This window comes from Sciurus carolinensis, unplaced genomic scaffold (assembly GCF_902686445.1).
Source record: "Sciurus carolinensis unplaced genomic scaffold, mSciCar1.2, whole genome shotgun sequence".
Lineage (NCBI taxonomy): Eukaryota > Metazoa > Chordata > Mammalia > Rodentia > Sciuridae > Sciurus > Sciurus carolinensis.
The window spans coordinates 153,899-180,604 of NW_025920212.1; the positions used below are offsets into that span (position 1 = coordinate 153,899).

The 26,706-nt window shown below is 53.6% G+C and overlaps 1 pseudogene; it reads left to right on the forward strand.

Moving 5' to 3' along the window:
• Window positions 1-4,622: 4,622 nt before the first annotated feature.
• LOC124975111 (probable RNA-binding protein 19) lies at window positions 4,623-26,522 on the forward strand (annotated as a pseudogene).
• Window positions 26,523-26,706: the final 184 nt, after the last annotated feature.

Consider the following 26,706-nt stretch of genomic DNA (forward strand, 5'->3'; position numbering starts at 1 on the left):
ATGGTGTGTTTTGTGACTGCCGGAGTGCAGAAAGATTCTTACTTCCTAGAGGATGTAATGTTTTAATGATCCTTCACCTCTGTCCCTGGAAACAGGAAAATCTATTTTGTATGGTGGATACATTCTCATGAGCCAAAAGAAATTGAGAGGAGAAATTTAAGTAGAAATCCCAGACTTCTCACTTGTTTCATCAGGAAATGATATTATCTTCTAACAAATTACACAGTACACTGTGTAAAGCAGTAGACATATATTGATTTCCCATAAGGTATCCACCAAAAATTCTAACAACCCATGTAAATACACGTGATTTCTGTAACAACTACTCTGTGAACCAGGGTCACAATGACAGATTTTTTACAACAAATCCTGATTCCTAGAGTTATTCTGACAATGTCACTCTTTGATTAAATAAACATGTCAAAGCATCTAGTGAAGTATTCAGTTATACCATGGATCAAATCACATCTCTTCTGCACATGATGAAGTTAACAGTTCATAATAATGACCAAAAAACAGCAAGCCTACATAATACTAATGATACATGGGAGCCATCTGACAACGCAGTAGAGACTTAAAGCCTAAAAGTAATCAACGGTCACTGAATTAAAATGGAGTTGTGTTTGTATGATATCCACCTACAATGACAGAAATCCCCACCAGGTGGAGTTGCATCAATTTTCACTTTGAAAATTTCTTAGTTTCTTGTATTCCCCAATTACTTTTATATCTGTCCAGATTCTGATTGCACTGAAGTAATTACCCTCTCAAAATTCTAATGTAACTGTTTATAAAGCAAGAAATATAGAAGAAGTCAATCACTTAAAGTTTTTAAAAAAATTAGCTCGCTCAAAAAACCCAGAGCAGTTCAACAGAAAGAAAAAAAAAAAAGACTCAATTAAGTCAGACAAGGAAGGACAAAAACTTCCAGAAGTAGAAGTGCAACAGTCTGAACTCTGAGAGATCTTCATACTTCCATCAAATTCCACATTGCTTTTTTTTCTTTTTCCAAACCACCACCAATACATTTCTTTGAAGGAAAAAGGGTCAAAATTTATCAACTTTTATACTGGGTAGGAAAAGGCAGACACACTGTTCTAACTTCTGGGCATTCACAACAGCACAGGCAACCAGATCTGGCAAGGGAGACAAATTCTAATTAGTTACATGATCTCTCACTCAGAGAAAGGGGCTCTTGCCCTATCACAGAAGTAGCACTGAGAAAAACAAAGGTAGAACACAGCCACAGCCGCCTAGCACAGTCCTCACCAAGTCAGTGCCTGGTTGAAGATGGGTGCCCTGTGTACCAGGCAGGAGAGGGATGCCCTAGCTGAGTCAAGGCATCTGGAGGGTGGGTCTGACTATTATCCAGTGCCCATTCAATGCAGGCCTCCACTGTCCTGGTCCTCTACACAGGCCGACTCATCAAAATTGGGAAGAAAGGGAATTCTACATAATTACCCAACCCACTATTCCCTCTCAAGGTAACACAGCTTACCCAACCCACTCGGTACAGGCCTCCCCACCCATCCACACCCCCACCTCATTTGGCTTATTACTGCCACTCAGCACTTTATTTTAATGTCATTCCCACCCTCAAGGAACAAGTTTTCAGCTTTAAAAATTGACTACTGGTCTGGCGGTAAGGTATCTAAGGTGATCCCTGCCCCATAATGAGTTGTGCTCTCATATAATTCCCTCATTTAAGTGCAAATGGAATCTCTGACTTGTCTCTAACTAATGGACTATGGTGAGGGTTGATGGGAAGTCATTCCCTAGATTAGGCTACATTGTCTGGGTACTGATTTGGTGATCAGAAAAAGAGTAAGAGAAAACTGAAACAATTAATAAGGACATTCCCCCCAAAACTTTGCACATATCCAAATCCACCTTCAAGCCTCGCACCTCAGTTCCCATCTAAGGAAATCACTACTGCCAGCAATGCCTTAAAAATTCTTCTACACCATCTATACATCAACAAGCAAATACATGCACAAGGATATATTTTTCTCCCTTTTAAAATGTTATAAATGCCAGTGATTAGGGAGGTTGAGGCACAAGGATCATAGTTTGAGGCCAACCTCAGCAACTTAACAAGGCCCTCAAAAGTAAAAAATAAAAAGGACTTGGGATGTGACTCAGTGGTAAACTGCCCCTGGATTAAATCCTCAGTACCAAAAAGAAGGAAAAAAAGTAACAAATGAAAGCATATTAAGCATATCCTTCTTCATCCTTTTCCCTTTATCTTAAATAGGATTTTGTCAGAATACATAGAGTTCACTCTCCCTTTTAATGACTGCAGTGAACTCCACCATATGTATGTACCATGATGTTTTTTAATCCATTTCTGACTAAAGGGAGAAACATTTAGACAGACATTAGACAGCTTTAGGTTTGCATACTTATCATACCACATCAAGTAGAGCCAATTCCAACACATGGAATTTTGACTGGTCAAAGGACATGTATATTGGTAATTCTGCTAGACCAGTTTTACCAATTTATACTCCCATAGGCAAGCAGTGTGGATGCTGCTCTCCTCACCTCCTTGCCAAGCCAGACATTATCAGGATGACATCAACCTTTTTTTATATTCCAATGTAAGCTCTCTACTCACAGGTCAGTCTCCTCACCATCTTCAAGCTCCTCAGGTAAATCTGAAGTCTCCCCAGAGACAGTGGGTTCCTACCTGGATTGTGAAGGACACATAGGCTTTGTACAGAAAACAAGGAGTCCCACAAGGGCGGTGAGGACGGGCAGTATGCTGGGACAGGAAAGCACAGGACATAGTTGGTGGCAGGCTAGTTGGAGGAAAGGAAAATAATGACTGACAAAGTGGGGCCCTCACATGGAAGGAGTTAGAGGGTCAGTGGACAGAGCACTAGATTGAGGGTTAGAATATCCACTGCTGGTACTTGCCCAGTGGTCTTGAAAAAACTACTTTATCTGGGCTCCAGTTTCCTCACCTGAGAGGTCAATCCTGAAACCACTTTCTGTAGTTATAGAACTGTGTGTTCAAAGTAAATTTTAGTGTCAAGACTAATCTCAAACAAGCAGAATGAGGGGTGCCAACAAACTGTTGGGATTATGCTAAGTATGATTGGAAAGCAAAGCCTAGGTAGGTGAGGTCTTCTTCAGTTCCCAAAACTATACCAACTCCATGTTAAATGGACCTTTAGCCTTCATTTCTATTCTGCTTGACTAAAACTCATTCACTCAGTCAACACACATTCTCCAAGTACCTACTAAGTCTAGGATACTGTTGCAGGAGTGTGGGAAACAGGTTAGTGGTACAAAGACTCTTCCTTCTGAGGTTCAATTTCTCTTTGGAAGAGAAACAGAGAAATTAACCAAGAGATGTATGTGTCACAGTAATGAGGGTAGGAGGGAGAAGTATAATGAGTGGAGAGAAGACTCTTGTAAACAAACTTTTTTTCAATGAAAACACTCATCTATATAAACGAGGTATACTGGAATTTCTTAAAATGAACACTTGCACAGAAGCAAGATTCACACAGAAACAAGTTACCTTCTCTCACTCTGAGTCTCTCTCTTTGCTGAGGCTGAGCTCCAATTTATTTTAGTGTGCAAATACAGGTCATATAGGAAAGAAAGAAAATCATTTTTATGTGTAAAAGGGGACACATTAAAATGCCATCAACTGGGATTTTACTTAGTGCTGGTTCAACTTGACTTTGATCTACAATATCTATGTGACAATTTCAACAGTTTTCCATGTGTTTGGATCCAAACTGTGTACTTATAAATGACAGAGAGAAATGAAACAAGAAAATCTAGATTATTCTTATTAGGTAAAGCTATTACACTTACATACATAATCTCTATCTTGAATGTTAGCATACATTATGGAGAAAAAAACTGCAAATTATGTATCAAGTTTAGCTGTCTGAAATCTTGAGGGATCTGGAAATTATTATGCCCTTAAGCACTACCCAAAAAAGGCGGGGTCACTGAAAAATGAACAGAAATCTGTCAATATCTTTCTATCCTTTTGTTAGTCCTCAGATATAATTATTAAAAACAAAATTGAAACTGCAAGTTCAGGTTTTTCACTTGCCAAAGTGGCATACATGTTTCACATTTGGCAATAAACATTTTCATGCCTTTTGAAGGACAACATAGAAGTGTCAGGCAGAATTAGGAGCATCCAGGCCTTTGCCAAGCTGGTGCTGAGCTTTGCCTCACAGGTGGATCCCCTGAGCACACCACAATCTGAACGCAAGAAAATTCTTTGCAACCTTCCTTTTATTATTTAGACTTAATGTGTTGATTTATAGTCATCAGTAAGAACAGAAAAGCAAAGCTCCTGGAGATGCATTGTGTCAGTGTAGACGGGGTCCCCGGGAGTCCTGCTGGCAGGTAGGTGGAAGGTTTCCATCAACCTCTGGCAGTGAGGGTGGAGGCAGGCCATCCCTGTGGCCTTGTTAGGCACATAGGGTGGTTTTTGCAACCTGCTCACCAGCAGGTGATTGTTCAGGGTCCAGCTGTCACATGAGACCTTTCCCAAGGCAGAGCCGCCAGCAGTGCCAGAGTAGGCTCAGAGTTCAGAGGACCTGTCTCTTGGCCTGGGACAGTGGGAGCAGACTCCAAGGGACGAGGCCATGCTGGCAGGCCGGGTGAGGTCCCAGGGGCTCAGGCTGCTGCCCCACTACAGAGCCTGCTGCCGGGCCCATCGCTTTTCCCAGCTGGAGCATCTGGCAGCCTGCAGCCAGAGCCTGGGTCCCCAGCCAGGTGTGTCAAGTCCCAGGCTCCCCAGAGCCCTGACTCTCTCCTCCTGCAGGTGGACGCTGCATCAAGGTGTTCAGGGAGAAGCACGTGCCCACAGCCAAGGGGACCCTGCAGAACAGTGTGCAGCCCTGACAAGGTCGGACACTCAGGAAGAACGAGGAGGAGGAGGACCTGGCTGACTCCAGGAGGCTCTTTGTGGGCAACCTGCCCAACGCCAGCACCGAGGAGGAGCTGGAGGGGCTCTTCTCCTCCTATGGTAGGGATCTGCTCCCGGCCATGCACCCCTGCTGTGCCTGGCTCCCACTTGGCTGGGTCTGCCCCATCTGCCTCCCACTTGCTCTTGACCTTGGGCAGTGACTCCAGCTGGTCTCCTCATCTGAAAACAGGACTTGCTGTTCCCACTGCAGATCCAGTGGCATTTTTGCTTTCTGTACTTGAACTTGGATTCCTTTGTTTTTTTTAATGGTGCTGGGCATTGAACTCAGGGTCGCTCTGCCACCCAGCTACATCCCAAGTTTTTTTTTATCTTTTAATTTGAGACTGTCTTGGTAAGTCCATGAGACTGGCCTTGATCCTTCTGCCTCAGCCTTCCAAGTCGCTGGGATCGCAGGCATAACCAGCATGCCCAGCAGAAATTGATTCCTTAGCTCTCACTGTCCAAATGCAGAGCAGGAGCGATGGAGGCATTTTCCTGAGATTTCTTGGCTTCTGGTGTTGGAATTCAGCAGCCGCCCAGCCCTCCCCTCCCACTGTGCTCCTGCCTGGGAATGCTTTTCTTTCTCAAGTCTTCCCAAGCAAACCCAGCTTCCGAGAAGAGGCAACAGCCAGGGCTGTCTTTGGTTTTGTTGCTGTTTCTTCTTGGGCTGGGAACTTGCAGGCCTGTAGTTGAGCTTGGTCACAGGGGCTGTTTTTTGAGGGGAGGAAGGTGGGCTCACAGTGCAGGTGATTCTGTGCTGTGGAGATGCTACTGGTGCCCTTATCTCCCGGGAGGCTGGCCTGGGTGTGGAGGATCAGCGAGGCTGTGTGAGTGTGGCTTGGGCCAAGGACAGCTCAGAGGTCTCAAGTGGAACCTGCTTCAGGCCAGGTGATGGGACCTGAAGGTCTCTCCATGCTGTCCTGCTCCCCAGGTCCTCCTATGGACTGGTGTCCTGGCCACACGGCAGTGCTGAGTGGATGGGAGGGGGCTTGACCATAGACTGCAGGTATCCATTTGGGATGTGGCCACACCTGGTGTTCAGAGTGGAACCACTGCAGACAGTGTCCTCTGAGAGGGACTGTGTCACAAACACTTACATGGTACTAACTGCGGCAGGCCTTGGGTAGTGACTGCACACTAACTTTTGGACCCTTGAGGCCACTGTGTGTGTGGCAACTGTTGTGCCATGCACAGGTGAGAGGAGGAGGCCTGTGTGGGTGAGGCCACTGCCCAGGACAGGCTGTGCACAGCAGGCCTTGGAGCCAGATGCAGTCTGGCACCTTCCTCCTTGTTTCTTAGGGTGGGCACGAGGGGATTGGGAAATGGCACCTTTTACCTGGAGGTGGACCTTGTGGCTGGCAGTCGCCCTCCTTCCCTCGGACTGAGTGGGCATAGCCAGTGCACAGCAGCTGTTCTTCTTCCTGTGTCTGACCCTTAGTGCCCAGCACTTTCCCCTGATCTTGGGCCCAGCTCCAACCCAGGTGACTGACACTCTCCTGTCCTCAGGTCCCCTGTCAGAGCTCCACTACCCCATTGAGAGCATGACCAAGGAACCCAAGGACTTTGCCTTCGTCACCTTCTGTTCCCTGAGCATGCGTTGAAGGCCTACACGGCCATGGGTGGACAGGTGTTCCAGGTGATTTTGCTTATAGGCCCGCCGGGGTCACCAAACCTGGTGACAGAGGAGGGATGACCCTTTGGAATGCAGGGAGCTCTGCTCTTCAGGGTCACCTTGCGATGTGTCCAGGCCACCTCCCCTCCAGTGCACCTTCATTCACAGTGTATGGACCTTGTGGGCTCTAGGCCAGACCTGGCCCACCCACGGCCGCTCATGTTCTCCCTGTGCAGGGTCTGGGGGCACAGTGTGAGGGGTTGTGGGGTGTCACAGAAGGGCACCTTTCCCTTGGTATGGCCATGTTGGGGACCCCAGTACCAGCTGGTCCAAGAGTAACCATGCGTCTGCTCCGGCTGCTGTCCCTGTTCTTCTGCAGTTCTAGCCCTGGGTCCAACTTGTTTAGGACAGGAGGCCCCACTAGACAGGAGGCCCCACTAGAGGGCGGGGCTGGAGGGCGGGCGGGCAGCTCACCCACTTCCTCCCCTGTCTCCGCAGGGCAGGATGCTACACGTGCTGCCGTCCGCCATCAGGAAGGAAGCCAGTGAGGATGCCGACACTCCTGGCTCATCCTATAAGAAGAAGGCGGCATCCAAGGACAAAGCCAGCAGCTCCAGGTCCTTGCCAGCCCCGCCCAGGCTCTGTTGCCCTCTCTGCCTTTCCCGACCACCTGTATAGGGTTTGCTGTATAGCTTGAGGTTCATCCTCACCTCTGAGCTGGCTTCCCCACTGTGGATGGGGAGAGCGGTGCTGAGCTCACTTACACTCTGAGGTATGGCATCCACTACGAGTGGAAGGTTGCCACCTGCTGGGCCCTGCACAGGCCGGCTGCTGGCACTACCAGAGGTTGGATCTGTCAGCCCCGCTGCCTGTGGGTGGGGAGCCCACCCAGGTCAGGCGAGGTGGCGGGAGGGCTAGGAAGGCAGGGAGGCTTATGACATGCTATTTGTCTGCGAGAGAGCGCCCATGGGTCTCAGCGTGGCTTGTCCTGCTTTGCCCCTGCCCACAGCTCCCACAACTGGAACACGCTGTTCATGGGGCCCAATGCTGTGGCTGATGCCATCGTACAGAAGTATAGTGCCACCAAGAGCCAAGTGTTGGACCACGTGAGTGACCCATGACTTGCGAGCTTCATGTCCACAGATCCTCTTGGCAAATCTGTCCAGGACTGGACCCCTGCGGGGTTCTTTCTGGGCAAAACCAGGAGCACATTTCAGCCACGTGTCAAGGGACATCCCTTGATTCTGCCCATTGGCTGCTTTCTCCATGGTCCTCTGCCCTTCAAGACACTGGATGCCAGCCTGTCTGTGGAGGTGGACGGCATGCCCACGTGTAACTGAATGGCCTGGTGGCCATGTTTTTAAAAAGAAGCAGAAAAATTAATTCTAACAGACGCCCTCTTCAGCTAATGTGTCTGAGGGAACATCGCTTCGCTGCACCCAGCGTAGTCACAGGGTGTTTCTCCTCCCTCATTCCCACCCAGGCCACTGAATTCCATGTGTAGCAGGACGTGGGTTCTCAGGTGCCCAGTGGCTCATGGATGCCATGCTGGGCAGTGCAGCTTGGCCTGAGTGGAGGGAAGGACAAGGGACAGTCGCAGTGGCTCTGGTGCCGTGAATGCCCTGAGCACAGGTCTTCGTAGTGCTGGGACAGGGTCCTGCCTTCTAGAGCCTTCTGGTGCCTTCTGGAGCCTCCTAGTGGAGACAGGTGGAGAGAGGAGAGCCTGGGCTGATCGGGGAGGTGACAGAGCAAGGACTGCTTGGTGTGAGGGGTCGGGGTCAGGGTCAGCCCTGTAGAAGCCCCCAGGGGCTGCAGGAGGAGCTGCATACCTGCCCACTGTGGAGAAGGGAAGAGCCCGAGCCGGTGTGGGGACTCGTTGCTGGAGAGGGCGCCCGAGGGTGTCAGGTGGGTGTGGCTGGATGAGGGGCACCGCTGAACCCACTTCCACTGGGTCTGCTTAGCTGCTGGCTGGAGAGAGCAGATCAAGTCCACCTGATGGCCGCGGGTCTCCTTTCCTCCCTCCCTCAGGAGACCAAGGGCAGCGTGGCTGTCCGTGTGGCCCCTGGGGAGACCCAGCTGGTCCAAGAGGTGCAGCGCTTCCTCCTCCACAATGGGGTCAGCCTGGACTCCTTCAGCCAGGTGGGTCCCCACTGCCCTCCCTGTGGACTCTGATGGCCCCAACTGGTGGCTGCTGCAGAGCTGGGGATGGGGCTCCAGGGAGGCTGGGGGTGTGTTGACAGGCCCTGTGGTGACTGGAATCAATACCTGAGGGCTCAATGCTCCTGCTGCCCCTCGCAGGGACAGGCTGCTCCTGGGGCTTCTCCATGCCTGTGGCAGCAGGTGGCCTGCAGTTCCACACTGAGATGCCAGTCTGATCAGTGGAACAGCGGCTGGGGCACCTGGGAGGTCCAGAAGTATGGTCATTCACTGTCAGTGTCTGCACGACTCAGTGGGGGGCTGGAGGCTGACCCCTCAGTGGAGCTGCCCAACTGTGGAGGCAGCATATGACCCGCAGGAGAGGGTGGTGCCTCCTGGGTCTGCTTCCCAGGCACCTGGCCCCTGGGGCCCCATACAGTTCTTGTGTCAGACTGGACCCCTGCTGCTGTTCTCACGAGTCCTGTCCACACCACAGGCCACAGCAGAGCGAAGCAAGACCATGATTCTGGCCAAGAACCTCCCCGCAGGCACCCTGGCTGCTGAGTTGCGGGAGACCTTCGGCCACTTCGGGAGCCTGGGCCGAGTGCTGCTGCCCAAGGGTGGCGTCACTGCCATCATAGTGGAGTTCCTGGAGCCCCTGGAGGCGTGCAGGGCCTTCTGACACCTGACCTACTCAAAGGTAGGGCTGCCCTAGGGGAGAGGGAGCTGGCTTGTGGGAGGGCCCTCAGCCTGAGCTCCACCCTCCCACAGCACAGCTGCAAAAAGTGCCCCGCCCCTGCCCGCCCCCACTTTCCCTGCCTTCCTTTCCTGCTTTAACTTGAGCCTTCACTGTCTGCTTCTCTACTGTCCTGTACCTGTGATAAGCTGAAAGTCAGTTCTCTACACGGGGCTGTTTAAGAATATCTATAGCCACGGCATGTTGGCTTAGACCAATAGAAAGTCACCTGTGGCAGAGCTGGCAGGCAGGTGTCCAAGTCCAGGGTGTGGCCAGCGCCTCCGAGAACTCTGGGGAGGACCTGTCCTTGTCTCTGCCACCATTGGGCTCCTGGTGTCCCTCATCTCCCTGAACCACTACCATCCCACTCCCTCCTGTGCCCCATCTTTGGGCCTTCTTGGTCCCAAATCTCCTCCTGGGTTTACAGCACACCCAGATAACACAGGACATCCCACCTTGGGATCTTGGTGACAGTTGCATGGGACGTCTCCTTAGATTCTGGGGTGGAGGCATAGTCGTCTCTTGGGGAGCCACCATTTAACCCACCATGAGTACTTTGTCCAGTGACTTAATTCTTTGCAGACCATGGTCCCCCAGTGATCCTCAGGGCAGGCATTGCAGGTGCGGAGGTCATTTCTCCACAGCTGCTGCCCCCCGTGGTCATCCCCAGCTAGGGCCCTGCCCACTGTGCTGCCAGGAAGTCAGTGAGCTCCTGACCCACAAGACAGGTGCTGTTGCCAGCACCACAGACGCCCTTCTTCCTTCCTCCTGATGCTTTGGGAAGGAACCATCACCAGGTGAAGGGTGGCGAAGGACCTGCCCTGGCAAGACTGCATCCCTCTTCTGCACATAGGGAAACGGAGGCCCAGTGACCCAAAGTCACCCAGCTCAGAAGTGGCACAGCTAACTCTCTGCTCCCCAGTCTGGCTTCCAAGTAGGAGTTTTCATTTTTCTTTTTCTTTTTTTTTTTTTTTTTTTTTTACTGGGGATTGAACCCAGGGACATTTAATCACTGAGCTACATCCCCAGCCCTTATTTATATTTTATCAGCGACAGGGTCTCATTGAGCTGCTTAGGGCCTCCCTGAGTTGCTGAGGCTGGCTTTCAACTTGCGATCCTCCTGCCTCAGCCTCCAGAGCTGCTGGGATTACACGCGTGCCCCACAGCCCCTGACTGCTTATTTTTTTTTCTTTTTTTTTTCTGATTGTAATCAACTTGTGAACCTCGCCTTGTGAAATTTGAAACAAGTCCCAGAGGGCCAAAGTTGACAAGTATCCTTCCACCCTGCCCTGCAGCTCCCAGCACCTTCTACTGAGGCAGCCATTAGCAACATCTGTGTCTCCTTAGTTAAGAAACTGCCTCTGAATGTGTGTGTGGAACAAGAGCGCTTCTATGGGCGACTGCACTGACTTCCTGCTGGAGCCTCCCCTTGCTAGCAGTTCTTCCCCTTGTCACACTCCCCCTTTCATCCTCTGACTAGAGTAAATGCAGGGGTGCCTTGACTCCACCCTAGTGCAAGGCAGCAGAGGCGTGGGCTCTCCTTTGCAGCCTGAGGCACAGCCCAGGGGCCAGAGTGTTTTTCTCTTGGGGCTCTGGGCCGCATTTCTCTTTATGGCTCCTCTGCCCTGGGGAGCACCCATCTCCTCTGACCCTCAGGCTCTTCAGCTGCACGTGGGACTGAGTCCCTCTCCAGCCATGTCCCTAGATGGAGTCCCACAGGTTGGCACTTTTACCTCTGCAGTTCCACCACATCCTACTGTATCTCAAGTGGGCTCCAGGTGGCGTCTTCTCCAGCACAGCCCCACAGAGGAAAGAGCACCAAGAGGCACCAGCGAAGTCTGCAGAAAAGAACGTGGTGGAACCAGAAATGGGTAAGAACAGGTCTATGTGGGAGGAGAGCAGGGCAGCACAGAAGTGTTCTCAGGACACTGGTTGAACACTTTGTTCATCTTGCACACCAACGGACTTCGGTCTATAATTGTATAGATGTGTAAAACATCCCTGAAAAATAGAGCATCAGAACCAGGCACGGTGGCACACACCACTCATCCCAGCAGTTCAGGAGGTTGAGGCAGCATCAGCAACTTAGTGAGGCACTAAGCAACTCAGTGAGACCCTGTTTCTAAAATATAAAATAGGACTGGGGGTGTGGCTCAGTGGTGAGGCACCCCTGGTTCAATCCCTGGTACCAAATAGAGCATTGTGAGTACAGTGTAAGGTAGCAGCTGAAGGTGAGGGAAGAAAACCTAGATCTCTTCATACTCAGAACAGCCTGGAAAGAGTTCCTGCTCCATAGGTGGGGAGAGCTGGAGTCAGGGAGGAGAGCCCTGTTTGCATGTGGCACAGCGCCCCCTGGTGTCCAGCGACTGCACAGGCAGGAGAGGGAAGAGCAGTGGTGGACCACACCGGCCTGGGCAGTCCCAGCTCCCTGGCTGACCTGCACAGTGGGTTTGTGAGCAGGGTAAGCGTTCCTTGCCAGGACTGTTGTGCAGACTGCAGGACCTGGCACGTCCCTGGACCTCACCCCTCTCAGGATTCCTGAGAACTGAGACCCGCCTCATACCCACAGCTGCCCCAGGAGACGGGCAGCTCCCCAGGGACCCACAACCACACCTTGTAGTCAGACACCTTCAGGAGCCTCCTGCGGACTGGGTTGTTTGACCCAGGTTTTAAGATTCTACCCCTCAGCCCATCACACACAGGGTTACCAATTGCTCAGTTTACTAAAATGAGAATTTTCCTCTTAACGACAGATAAGCCCCTTGTCTACCATCTCCATTGTCCTCATATATTTACAAAAAAAGTGTTTTATGGCAAAAAAAAAAAATAGGGTGGCGGAGCCTCTGATCACCACTGTAAGGTTTGAATCTGTGGCCTTTCCTGGTCAGGCTTCAGGGAGGCATAGGGTCGAGTGTCTCATCAGAGGAGCAGCTGGCTAGAAATGTCACTTCCTCCATGCCTGTGGCTCACGTCCACGTGCCTGTGGGTCTTTAGGACTGGCCGTCTGCAAGGGCATTTGTGACCCACTGACCTGGAAGCTGCTCCCATCCCTTCGCTCTGTGGATGGAGCGTACCCCATCTGCTAGGTGGGTGGTGAAAGGCGTGAACCTTTCCAGTCCTTCCTTGGTGCCGCCCAGGTCGGCTTTGTAGTGGGGTCCTTTCCACCCTGCTTGTGCTCCTGGACCTCTCCCCTCGTGGGGTCCTCCTGTTTCCGTAAGCAACCATCGCCCTGCAGCTGCCAGCCACCGTGGCTTTCAGTTCCTCTGCTGCACGTGAACCTGGATAATTATTTCTGACCCAGCTGAACCCTCCTCTCAAGCACACAAACTAGCAGGGTCAGGAGGCTTGCAGACAGCTCCGGTCTGGCTTCTTCCTCCCTGCTTCAGGCACAGGCAGGGAACAGGCACATCGGGCAAGGTACCTCCTGGGGAGTCCGCCTCCATCTGGCTGGGCTGATTTCATTTGAACTAGATGGTGCCCTCTCAAGCAGGCACCTCGTCTGCCTTGCTGACCATGCACCCTGCGGAGTGCCAGGCCCTGGGAGTGCGGAGAGGGTGCTGCCCCAGGGCAGAGCAGGGCCCGCTCCCTGCCTGCTGGCGCCAAGCTCTCCATGTTCTCACGCTGAGGTGCTGCTTCTGGAGAGTGGGCCATGCGTGCCAGTGATGGTGGGCAGGGTCCCTGTCCCATGCCCACTCTGGGGCTGGGCCAGCTGCCTCCCTTCAGGCTGGTTCTGGCCCTGAACAGTGAGGGTGGCACCCACGCACCCCCCTGAGGACAGGGGGAGATGCCATGCTGACCACGTCTGTAACTCTGCTGTGCAGGGCGGCCACACAGACATGGCCCAGACTTCCCAGGAGCTTCTGGGCTCGTCATGGCCATGTCCGAGGAGGACCTCAAGGGCAGGTCTGCTCTGGGGCGTGAGCAGTGTCTTCTCGGCACCAGTGTCTGAACCCTGTTAGAATGCTCTTCTGTCCCCAGGCTCAGGTTAGTGTTGAGGGTCCCAACAGTACTGCAGCTTGGAGGGGCTGGTGTCTGATCACTGGCTGACATGAGGCCTCAGAACCAGGATCTGTCCAGCCCCGCTGGGCTCGCCACAGCCTCTGGGAGCCTCTATGTTGCCTGCACAACCCCCGGTCCCTGGTCCTCTGTGCTGTGCCCTCTCCCCTGCGGCACCCCACTCACCCTCTGCACATTGTTCCAGATGCTTCCTCAGGATGACAGGAGGTGGGGGACCCAGAGGCCCCAGGCCCTGTGTTTTGGGCTGGTCAGGGGGAGCGGAAAGGACCACGCTTCTCTGCAGTGCTCTGCTCTGCTCTCTGCCAGTCTCCAGGGAGGGGCCAGCGTGTTTCATCTCCCCACAACCAAGACCCTCACCTCCAGATAAAGGGCTCCGGATGTGGGGGTCCTGGAAAGCTGCTTGCAACTGATAACCATCTGCTGGCAGCCACAGTGCAGGAGCCTAGAGGAGTGGTGCGGCCTGATAATAATAAAGCTGTGTAGTGCTGCGTGCCTGGATTTGATTGTGGGGCTGTGGCATAAGCCCCTCCCTGCCTCCTGCCCAGGAGCTCAGTGCCTCCTGCTCCTGCTCCTGCAGCGGGCCCCTCCACTACTTACTCTTGCCAGGGCCTGGTGATTCTGTTGGCGAACATCTGCTTGAGTTTTGCAGTCACTTATTTTTCTTTCTCATTGTCCTTTTTCTCCCCATTCAGGCTGGCAGCAAAGTACTTCTTAAAAAGACCTTTGGCTGGTGGCCTCGGCCTTGGGCCATGTCTGGACCTGCTTGGACCTGGATGTGGGTTGCAGTGTGGTTTGGCTTTGTGGCTTGGGGGTGCTGGGAGGTGCAGGGGTGACTGGGTCAAGCTGGGTCCTGTACTCAGGGCCAGGAGGGACATGTCCCCTACACACAGATGTCTGACCTGGAACCTGCAGGAGGAGTGCTGAGCTCCCCTGCAGCTGCCTTCCCACAGAGGAGATCATGGGCTCCCCTGGGTGCCAACCTGGCCAGCTGGACATGCAGGGTCCAAGGACAGTGTTCGTGGTGCAGTGTTGCTTCTGGGGTGTTGGATAGGCCCAGGGGCTGTTGCACAGCCTTGATGTTCATCTCGCAGTCACCCTGCAGGCAGCTCAGACCACAGTCCCCACTCACGTATGGAAAAGAGGAAGCCCCAGGGTTAGTGACCTCCAGAGGTCACACATGTGGAGGGCGTGGGGATGTGCCCTGCAGCTATGAGCCCTGAGGCCTGAGCCCTTGCCCGTCCCCACTGCTCCCTTTGAGCTCTCAACTTCTTGGCCATCTGCAGATGTTTTTGGAGTGTCCTCTCTGGACCAGTGCTGGGGGTGCAGGGGTAACTGCATCAGGCTGGTTCCTGTCCTCAGTGAACTCCCCTTTAGTTGGGGACCCAGATACAACCAGTAAGGAAGGTCGTTTCAGAACAGGCTAGGGGCTCTGGAAAGAGGACACCAGAGACATGGTGATCTTTTTTACTAGTGTGACCAGGAAGACCTGTCTGAGGGCAGGATATTTGCACTGACACTGGTCAAGCAGAAACCAGGCCTGGGAAGAGAGGAGGGAAGCTGGTTGGGCCAGGAGGTAACAAGTGCAAAGGGCCTGTGGTCAGCATGGCTCTGGCAGTCTTGAGCATCTGCAAAGAGGCCAGCAGGGTCAGGGATGAGGTCAAAGGAGCTGGCAAAGTGGGAGCAGACACTGAGAGGTCACTGGCAGGGCAGCCACTCTGTTGTCCAACGGCAGGTGATAGTACCCAGGCCTGTGGATGAGTAGTGGACGCTTGTTTTCCAACAGTTCAGCATAGTGCAGGAGTGTGTGTGTGTGTGTGTGTATGTGTGTGTGTGTGTGTGTGTGTGTGGTTTTTCTCTAGGCTGCAGGAGGGATGCGGAGGCAGGGCGGCTCCGTCACTGACCCAGGCTGCATGGGTGGTACGTAGCAGAGCCTGGCGGTACAGGCCCACAGCCTTGTGTTCCCACATGCGTGTCCATGGCTCTGCCCCTCCTGACCGCTGTCTCCAGGCCCCTGTGGTCAGCAGATCGCTAAAGACTGCCATGCCCTCTTCTCGTAGCATTTCAGGATCCGGGCACTCCAGGGGCAGGGATGTCATCATGGGCATGAAGGGTTAAGGCGTGGACATCTCTGGAACTAGGTGGCCTGCAATGTTGGGGAAAGGCCCGGCACACAGGATCACAGCTTTCATCTCCAGCCAGCTGTTTTTCCCAGTGCCCCTTCCTGGGCGGGGCTGAGAACGGCTGACCTGCCCGGGGAGGGACCGTTCCTGAGCACAGTTCCTGAGGTGCCCAGTGACCCAGCCTGCTCAGCTCAGCTCGGCTCTCACTAAACCCAAACCCCACACCCCAGGCAGTGCCTGCGACCACCTGACCAGGCTCCTGGACCGGGGTCGGGTCGAGTTGACTCCGCATTGCCAAGTGCCCTGGGCTCCCACTCCTGGAACCCCGGCAGGCCCCTGGAACAGTGTAGGGAAGGTGATCAGTCTTTGACAGAGGTCACTGAGCAAGAGGAAGGTGTCTGCTTGCTGGTCGGTTAACCAGCTACTGCCTGGCACAAAAGCCTCGTGCCATTGAGTTAGGTTGCCAAGATTGAAAAACTGGGTTTTCCTGTGTAAAGTTGAGTTTTCTGCTTCTTTTCAAAATTCTGAACTTCTGGCCATACCGAGTTGGCCTCCCTAGGGGGCAAAAGCTGGCTATTGCTGAGGAGAGGCTACCCCTTGCACTGGCCATGGACCTTCTGCGACACCATCGTCTCCAACATTCACCCCTCTATAAATTTCTGTTAGTCTTCTGGGAACCTGTCTTGCCTTCCTGAAACTGCTTGGCATCTAATGTTGGGATGCCAGAATCTTCCCGAGGCCTCCCGTTTCCACCTGTTTGTGTTTGTGATGTGGTCTCTGTGGTTGTGGATGAGGCCAGGTAGCCAAGGCAACCAGCTGAGGTCCTGGCATGTGGCAGGAAGTCTACTGCCCATTGTTTCCTTGGCCTTCAACCTCTGAGATGCAGGATGACCAGGAGACCCAGAGGGTCTTCCTGCTGATTGTCTTGACTTTCACTTTGATTGAAGTTCTCCTCCAGGACCTGAAGTCTGAGTTGCTGTGTCCTTAGTAGGCTGTTTCCTCCTCTCTTGTTTGAAAGTGGATTTCTGTGTATCAATGTCCACACCTACAGTCCCTTGCTGGGTTTGTTGGTTGTTTCTTGGGTGGGGAGGGGCCTGCATGTAGATTTTCTCCTTGTGGCCTGGGACCCAGGAAGCTGGAGGACTGGAGGTGTTCTTTGTGCCCTGGGAGGGATCCAGCTCGGTCACTAGGTGTTTCTGTGAGGCTTGAAAGTTTTGTTCAGTGGCTAAGCAGTTGACAGCTAATCAGGACTGGAAAGCTGCAGTTCACCAGAAAGAGGCAGGGAACAGGGTCCCGGAACTTGGCGTGACAGTACAGGGCAGGTTTGAGCACCCGGAAGCCCCCTTAGGCCCTGCACAGGTGGAGCTGTTGGAGGAAAGCATGCTGGGGAGAAGCCCATGGGCTCCTCTTGGACCACGGGACCTTGGGAGCTTCTGCCAGCCTGTGGGGCAGGGCTGGAGTCTGGGGCAGGGCTGCCACCTGTTCAGCACCAAGGTGGGTTGAGGTGAGGAATCCCCTCCCTGGGGCTGTCCCCCTGGGGCTATGGGATAGCTGTTGAGCCTTTTCTGGGGAAGGGGCTTGTCCCCAGGCCCAGCTCTTGGGACTTGGTGAAACTGGGGAGGTTAAGCCAAACTGAGTGTATTTCCCTAAAGTAGGGTTTCTCCAATGGTCTTGTGGTTGAGGCATCCACCACCCTCGCTGGGGCAGACACCCGCACTGGGCCCTGCCTGATTGCCCATGGCCCTGCCCCTTCTGCCCATTGCACCTATGGACACCACCACTAACTGGCAAGGTTATGTTCACCCTCCCTCTCCCTGGAACCTGTTCCTTCAGGGGGAGAGGTGCAGGGGCAGTGGTGTCAGGTACTGGTGCAGCCGCCTGGGTCTGCTGCTGCGGAAGTGGCCAAGGGCCCTGCCCTCTGTTCCCACGGCTGCGTGCGCATGTGCGCTTTCCCCGCCTGAGCAGACTGACAGAATCATGCACCACCTTCCTCGTCTTCACCTTCAGCTCCCTGGGTCTGTCAGCGCCCTTCAGCATTCCTCAGCACATCGTTTCAGTGGCAACCTACCATCCCAGCCCCCGGTGGCCTTGCTGGTCTGTCTGTGACTCTGTGGTGAGTTTTCCCAGTTTCCACTATTGCGAAACACTATAACTTCCTTGTGTATAGACAAAACCACTTTGATATACATGCATGTTCAAGGGGTATTTCAAATCCATATTCAAGGGGTTTTAGAATGCTCTGTTTTCCCATTCTGTAATTTTTGCAAAATTCTAAGATGCATTTCAGTTTGAAAGTTCACTAAGTGCAGTTTTGTAAGGAAAAATAACATTTTGCTTAGGTTCATGGTTCAAGAACATAGTTTCCATAATTTATTTTGAAGTTAAAATGAGTGTGGCCTAGTTGTATCTGGGGCTTGTAGGTTTAGATCTGTCATATTCTCTTTAAAACAGAGCAGGATCTGGATGTGGTGGCACATGTCTGGAATCCCAGCTGCTCTGGAGGCTGAAGCAGAAGGATCTTGAGTTCAAAGCCAGCCTCAGCAAAAGGGAGATGCTAAGCAACTCAGCGAGACCTGGTCTCTAAATAAAATAAAAAATATGGCTGGGGTTGTGGCTTAGTGGGTAGGTGTCCCTGGGTTCAATCCCCAGTCCAAAAAATAAAATACAGCAGGGGCAGACGGTGGAACTTTGTCTTTCTCCCTGGCTCTCTCGCTGCTAACACCTGCAGTCCCGCCTGACTGTGCCATGGAGGCAGAGCCCCTTAGTATAGCATTCCATGCTTTTGACCCTGGCTTTGGTGGGTAGATGTTACTTAATGGGGTTGTTTGTTTTTGATGGGGTTAGTGGCTGACGGTGACAACCCAGAAGGTAGGAAGCCGGCAGAGGAAGGAGCAGAGGACTCTAAGCCAAGGGCAAAAGAAGAGGAGGAAGAGTAAGATGAGAACCTTCCAGGATGCACTCTGTTTATTAAAAATCTCAACTTCAGCACCACAGAGGAGACACTGAGGGAAGTGAGTATCCACCAGGAATTGGGGATGCTCCAGGCTGTGATGCAGGCAGTGCGTCTGCTCTGTGTCCGGCACGGCTCAGGTGGTGGGCAACCCGCCCTGCTGCACACCATCCCTGCTGTTGGAGGGTTCCGTGTTCCAAGTGCACTTGAAAACAGTTCCCCTACTGCTTCTGTGGTGAGCGGCCCAGAAGTCAATGCCACCACTGTGCGTGGCCTGATGGAGCCTGCAGCAGACTCGTCAGTGAGGGTGTCCCCACCTGACACGTCTGGAAGGGGTGAGTCTGCATCTGTGGGAGGAGAGCAGGAGGGGCAGTGAAGGGAGCTCAAGGCAGGGGTTTGGCAGATGCCCAGTGAGCATGGCAGCCCATGGACTGCAGGGCCAGGATGGGAGAGGGGTCACTCCCACTCAGAGGATGGGGTCTGTGAGCTCCCTGTCTCCCCAACCAGGACTCCCCAGCAGAGGTGCTGCTTTCAGTGAATCAAGCGTGGCACAGAACAGACACTCACCAGATTTCCTGCTTAATGGATGAGTGACACAGTTCACAGCTGTGAACTTGTCCTGGAAGGGAGATGGCAGAGGATGGAAATCCCTGATTTTCCCTCCTTTCAAAATGTCCCCTGAGCTCTAAATTCTATAGAGGTTTCAAGAGAAGAGGCAGTGTCCACTGACCTTGCCTCCGTGCCATGACTGTCCCTAAGTAGAAGGACAGCCACAGCAGTGGAGAGGCCCCCATCCAAGCAGGCAGCATGGCCAGGGGCCCTGGAGCACCTGGTGAAGCACTGATACCATGTGACTTGGTTTTAGAGGCACATCCTAGCAGTGTCTCAAAGGCAGGTGTCTCTGAGCCTGTCAGGCCAGCTCTGGTCCTGTGTTGTCCTTGTCACTCCTGGCATGGTGTGGGACATCACTATTGGATCAACATTTCCTGGAGTTGCACAAACAGCAGCTTAAGTGTGTCCTTAGGATTAAAGGCCCTGGAGCTGGAAGGCTCAGCCAGGACCATCTAGTTCAACTGGGAGATGGAGATTCAGAGAGTTTACCTCACTGTCCTGAGCTCACACAGCCCATTAGAGCACTGTGGGGAAGCACACCAGATCACAGGACCCCTGTCCCAGCACCTGAGTGTGGAGCCATGATCAGGGGTCAGTCCTGCTGGTCCTGGATCCTGGCCTCACTCCTTGTTAATGGGCAAGCCCTGCAGCCTTTCTGTGCCTCAGTATCACCAGCTGTCATAGTGGCATGAGTGGAACTTTCCCATTGGGTTGTTTTGAAGTTTTGACTAAGACAAGTGAGATCCTCCAGGTAGAGGGTCCCACGCCTGAAGCACGAGTCTGCCACCGGTGTGTGTGAGGGTCTCCACTCCTCCTGCTGCCCGCCGCTCACTAGTTGGACAGTACTGAGCATCTGCCTGTCTTTGGTACTGACGCCAGAGCCAGAGCCAGAGCCACGTGGAGTGTGCCTTAGCTGGGCTCTAAAGGGAGACAGGAGAAGGGAAGGGAAACATAGAGTGTGACTTACAGATTTTTAGATTTATTTTGGCTTTAAGCACAGAGGGCATTGAGGTGGTTGGGCCTGGGCTCAGTAGACGCCATGCCCCTGAACTGACACCGGCTTCTGGGGTCTGTGGCAGACCTCTCAGCTGTTCCAAGGCCTAGTTCTTCCCTCTGTAAGTGGAGGAAAAAAGCAGCTCAAGTCCCATTTCGAGATGTCCAGGGGACTGGCCAGGTTACTTGGAATAGGCCATTGCTCACCACCTCTGAATGACCCAGGATCTCCGTGGGCAGACATGGGAGGACAGCTCGGCAGGCTGCACAGTGGCTCAGAGTCTGGCTCAGCAACCCAGGCCCAGGTCCAGCATGTCCAGCTTTGTGATCCCAACTGCCAGCTCCCTGGCCCTCAGCTGCCCATCTGAGGGCATCTCTGGGTCACTAGGTGGGTGGATGGTGTGGGGCCTGTCACAGGCCCATGCACAGTGAGCAGTCTTCTGGGGTCAGCTCTATGTGCCTCCTGCTTCCTGTGCCTGCCGGTGGATCCATGGTGACTGGAGATGCTCCCACGCAGGTGATGGGTGCTCCCAGAAGTCGGGGACTGCATGATCCTCTCTGCTCCAGGTGGGTGCTGTGAGGAGCTGCTCCATCTCCAAGAAGAGAAAAGAAGGTAACCCATGGAAATCTTGACTGGAAAGAAGTGGTTCCAGAAGAAATCATACCTGCGAGCAGGGAGGGGGGCCAGGCTTGTCTGAAACAGCCTCTCCTGTCTCCTGGAGACTCCTGCTGCACAGTCAAAGAGGCCCATGTGTCCTGGACTGTCCAGAGACTCGCTGACTGTCACGTGGTCCTGGAGCTGTGCACCTAGTGGGCGGGCACGGTACCGTCAGCACCTGGGGGCTCCCTCCTCCCCACTCCTTCCAGACACAGCAAGAAGGACTGATTGTGGGCTTTCCCACTTCAGTTCCAAGGGAAATGACCCATACATAGAACTTCTAGATCATTCTCCATGTCATTAATATGCTCCTCCCTGGCCATTAGGTAGAGGGCAGGCAGAGACCACCTGGCCTCTCCCTTCAGCCCCGTGTCTTGTTCTGACGCTCCTGGCCTCCCATCATTCATGCCCTGGTTCCCTGCAGAATATGAGCAAGGACACATCCTTTGTCCTCTATCACAGCCACATACCCAGTGCAGCAGCCCTTTGATTCATGGACATGGTGGGGTGCAGCAGGAGTCGAGTGACCGCTGCTCATTCACGCCCTAACTGGCCTGGGCCACCAGGCAGTGAGCACCAGAGATGTGATCCCTGTCCCCAGGTACCTGCAGTAGCTGGGGGACATGTGAGCTGGTGACTTCAGCACAGGACCAGGAGGGTTTTGGCAGTTTCTTCAAGTCAGAGTGGGCCTAGAGGCAGGGAGGCTGAGCAGCTTGGTGGCAGAGGCCAAGGCAGGAGGTGGAAAGGGAGGCAGTTTCCAGCTTAGGAAGTGGCTTTTATGCCCTGCAGGGGTTTGGACTGCAGTCTGGTGGGGAACTACCGAGGGTTTTAAGCAGACGCTTTTGTGTGTGAAGTTAGAGGTCCCTTGCCTCTGTCTGCTCAGGATGCCATGGCAGCAGGTAAACCAGGCCGCAGGGACACTACCCCTCTGGGAGGCTGCCCTCACCCCTGCGAGCACTCAGCAGCACCTTGTCACCCCATCTTCAGTGTTGGAAGCAGTTCTTGGGGTGTCCACTGTCCTTTCGGGAGCCTGCCATCCAGCCAGGCACTGGGGAGAGCTAGGTGGTATCTGGTCAGCTAGATGCAGCAGGACGAGCTGTGCTCGGCCTGGGACTGGCGTGAAGGACGGCTGGGCGCAGGCGGCTGTGCAAAAGCAGGTCATACTGCTAACCCTTGAGGGGCACAAGGAGAGATGGTGGGCAGAGCTCATGCAGAACTGACCCACGGGGGGCCAGCAGAACTGGGTCCTTGGCACCAGCATGTGCCCCTCTCCCTCTGTCCCAGGTCAGCATTTCCTGTGGGCTGATCCCACGGGCACAGAGGCCGGGAGCAGGTGCTGCTCTTGGCAGAGTCCGGCCTCCCAGGCAGTATGGTCCTGCCGTGTTGGAGGCTGGGTGAGCTCCTCTTTCTCAGGAGTATGTTTGACACTCAGGTGCAGACGCCACCAGCCCACTGCCCACAACCTTATGCCCCCACACAAAAACTCTCTGCTCAGAGAGCAAACTGACAGTCACCATGGGACAGGACTGCCTGCCCCCTGCAGTTCCGAGCCACATTTGGGCTGTTCACAAGGTTCCCTAGCATGCAGTGCTCCTCAGGGGAGTCAGAGGTGCACTTAGAGACCTTGTGCTTTGGGGTGCCCCATGGGAATCCCCAGTGTTACCCCTCTATGCCTGACACACATACACTGTCAAGAAGCAGCGCCTCTGGAGAGGCTGCTGTTGCTCTTGCCCTCTGACCTCCTGTTGCCTTGGAGTGGGGAACCAGGCAGAGCCAGGGCACCTTCACCTCCCTGTCAGAAGTTTAGACCCGAAATCCAGGAGCCAGATCCAGGGGTCAGAAATGCCCCCAGGAGGCGGCCCTGGGTGCTCGCGACGCCACATGGAGACAGGGCTGTCCAGGTAGAGGCTCCTACTGTAGAACAGTGGACAGCCCCGAGTCAGTTCTCCTCCCTTATGAAGCCGGGTTCATATTAGGAATTTAATTATCACATCAATCATCTGGTAATTAATAGTGAAACTCAGTGGCGAATTTGCTGGGGAACTAGTTGTAAACGGCAAGCCTGGAACTGAGGCCATGTGGGAGCTGGAAAGGAAACTGGAAAGGATCCAAAGACGAGTCCTGGCTCACTCTGCGCTCCCTCTCACAGTGGGCTCCCTGTTCTAAGAGTGCTGCTTTCCATGGGGTTTGGATTCATGGAGTACTGGAAGCCAGAGCAAGCCCAGAAAGCCCTCAAGTAGCTGCAGGTAAGCAGGCCGTGAGCCAGGGTCCATGCTCTGTACCCTTCACCTCTGAAACTGGGGGCAACCCCTGATCTCCTGTCCTGCTGGGCCTGTCCTTTTACCAGTTTTCCAAGCAAGGAAGACCCCTCTCAGCTCTCCACAGGCACTTTCATTCACTTATTCCACCCACGTGCTTGTGTCATGGGGCTAGTTTATGACAGTACTGTGGTAGGCCTGGGGAGACGCTTCCTCCTTCCAGTGGGGAGATGCATAATGGAGACATGAATTAAGACAAGACAAGATCATGCCGAATACTCACATGACTTCCAAAGTGGGACTGCCTTGGGCTGAGTGGGCTAAGGGGAGCCCCTGAGGAGCAGATGGCTGAGCTGACACCTGCCCACATGAAGTCACCTGTACAGAGACCTGGAGAGAAAGCTGTGCAGGAGCAGAGGACAGCATGTGCAAAGGGCCTGTGTCAGGAACTTGAGGGATTCGGGGGAATAAGCCCCCGAGGGCAGCTAGCAGAGCAGTGTGTGGCAGGTATCAGGGGAGATGGAGGTGTTTAGGACAAGATTTGCAGGTCACTTAAAGGACTGGATGTTAGCATGAAGGCTGGTGAGACTGTCGGAGGGCTGGGAGCACATGGGGAAGGGTCTTATTTGTGCTCCAGGACAATTTCCAGTCCCTTTGTGGAGATGAGATGGAAGGAGGGTGGGCAGGAAACCCTCAGTGCTCAGAAAACAGTAGCTTGTGCCAGGGATGGACAGCAAACCTGGTGGGAGGGGCTGGAGAGTATTTGAATGTAGATTGAACATCTGGTGCAGCTGGAGGAGACAGCCTTCCTGCTGAGCCCTATGTCTGGGGATAAATGGGACCCTTAGCAGGAGGAGGGAGCCATCGCTGCAGGGAGCACATGGCCAGGGGACTGTACCACCCCCAGGGAGCTGATCTCACTGGCAGTGACCACAGCTACCTCACTGAGGCCCACGTGCCAGGCCCTGCCAGGGCAGGGAACTGGGAAGAGCACTTCCTGGTCTTTGGTTAGACACCAGAACTCCCAGTGTGTCACCAGCACTGTGTGCTGTCAGCTCAGACGTGGCTCCTCAGACCCTGTGGTCATCTTCCTCTTGCACTCAGGTCAAGGTTCAGTTCAACTCCATTGTGCAGACAGCACACTGCTCAGCCCCAGCAGTGTGCATGTTTGTGTCTGTGGCCACCAAGGATTGCTTATGCAGAGCCACCTGGCTGTATTTCCTGGGAGGTTGGAGGGACTTTTGGGATAATTCACTCAGACGCCAGCTTACACCCCCAGGGACCACTGCTTTAGGTGCAGGGCACTAGGCTGGGGATTTTGGGAGCTGCAGACTAGATAACAAGCTCACTCTGCAAGCCACCCCAGAAAGGCTTCTGAAACTTCAGATGCTATTAAACAGTGGCTGCACCTGTGCTCTTGAATGCTGTAAAGGTCAAAGTGGCGAACGGTTCAGGGAGCATTTGGAGGCTGGGTTTCTGTGAACACTGCTCGCTGCCTGGCTCTCACCCCACCATCTTGGGGAACGCCCTTCCATGCATGCACTTCCGAACCCTCTGCACGACCTCTGCGAGCTTGGCTTCTGTGAGCTCGGCTTCTGTGAGCACCGCCACTGTGAGCTCGGCCTCTCTGAGAGTGGCCTCTGTCAGCACAGTCTCTATGAATTCAGCCTCTATGAGAATGGCCTCTGTGAGCACGGTCTCTGTGAATTCAGCCTCAGTGAGCTCAGCCTCTGTGAGGAAGACCTCTGTGAGCATGGCCTCTGTGAGCACGGCCTCTGTGAGCACAGTTTCTGTGAGGATGGCCTCTATGAGCACACAACTATGAGCATGGACTCTGAGATCAAGGTCTCTGTGAGGAAGACTTCTGTGAGCACAGCCTGTGTGAGCTCGGACTCTGAGCAAGGACTCTGTGAGAAAGATCTCTGTGATCTCATCCTCTTTGGGCTTGGCCTCTGTGAGCATGGCCTCTGTGAAAAAGCCCTCTGTGAGCTTGGCCTCTGTGACAAATTCCTCTGAGATCTCATCCTCTGTCAGTAAGCCCTCTGTGAACAAGCTCTCTTTGACCAGGCCTCTGTGAGCTCGGCCTGTGTGAGCAAGGCCTCTATGATCAAGGCCTCTGTGATCACAGCCTCTATGAGCAAGGCCTTTGTGAGCTCGTCCTCTGTGAGCTTGGCCTCTGTGAGGATGGACTCTGTGAGCACGGCCTCTGTGAGCACGGGCTTTGCGAGCACAGCCTACGTTAGCAAGGTCTATGTGAGGAAGGCCCCTGTGAGCTAGTTCTCTGTGAGCTAGAACTCTGAGAGCACAGCCTCTGTGAGCTAGTCCTCTATGAGCATGGCCTCTGTGACCAAGGCCTCTGGGAGCACAGCCTCTGAGCAAGGTCTCTGTGAGCACGGCCTCGGTGAGCATGGCCTCTGTGAGCAAGTCCTCTGTGAGCACAACATCTGTGAGCAAATCCTCTCTGAGCAAGGTCTCTGTGAGCATGGAATCTGTGAGCTTGTCCTTTCTGAGCTCGGCCTGAGACAAGGCCTCTGTGATCAAGGCATCTGTGAACTATTTCTCTCTGAGCTCAGTCTCTGTGAGCTCGGCCTCTGTAAGCATGGCCTCTGTGAGCATGGCATCTGTGAGCAAGGCTTCTGTGAGTACATCGTCTGTGAGCAAGGCCTCTTGTGAGCACAGTCTCTGCGAGGAGGGCCTCTGTGAACAAGGCCTATGTGAGCAAGACCTCTGTGAACATGGCCTCTGTGAGCAAGGCCTGTGAGTATGGCCTCTGAGCATGGCCTATATTAGCAAGGTCTATGTGAGCAAGGCCTCTGTGAAGTAGTCCTCTGTGAGCTAGGCCTCTGAGAGCACAGCCTCTGTGAGCTCTGACTCTGTGAGTATGGATTCTCTGAGCAAGGCCTCTGTGAACGTAGCCTCTGTGAGCAAGGCCTCTCTGAGCAAGGCGTCTGTGAGTTCATCCTCTCTGAACTCGGCTTCTCTGAGCTTGGCCTCTGTAACCAAGGCCTATGTGAGTAAGGCCTAAGTGAGCAAGGCCTCTGTGATCTAGTCCTATGTGAGAAAGGCCTCTGTGATCATGGCCTCTGTGATCATGGCCTATGTGATCATGGACTCTGCGAGCATGGCCTATGTGAGCAAGGCCTTTGTAAGCTAGTTCTTTCTCTGGGAGCTAGGTCTGAGAGCACTGCCTCTGTGAGCACAGCCTCTGTGAATAAGGCATCTGTGAAATAGTCCTCTCTGAGCTCAGCCTCTGTGAGCAATGTCTCTGTGAGCAAGGCCTCTATCAGCAAGGTCTCTGCGATCTCATTCTCTGTGAGCTTGGTCTCTGTGAGCGTGACCTCTGTGACAAAGTCCTCTCTGAGCTCGGCCTCTCTGAGCATGGCCTCTGTGAGTAAGCCCTCTGTGAACAAGCTCTCTGTGACCAGGCGTCTGTGAACAAGGCCTCTGTGAGCAAGAATTTTGTGATCATGGCCTCTTTTAGCTAGGCCTCTATGATCAAGGCCTCTGTGAGCATGTCCTCTGTGAGCTTGGAATCTGTGAGAATAACCTCTGTGATCACAGGCTCTGTGAGCAAGGCCTCTGTGAACTTGTCCTCTCTGACCTTTGCCTCTGTGAACACGGACTCTGTGAGCAAGTTCTCCTTGAGCACAGCATCTGTGAGCAAGGCTT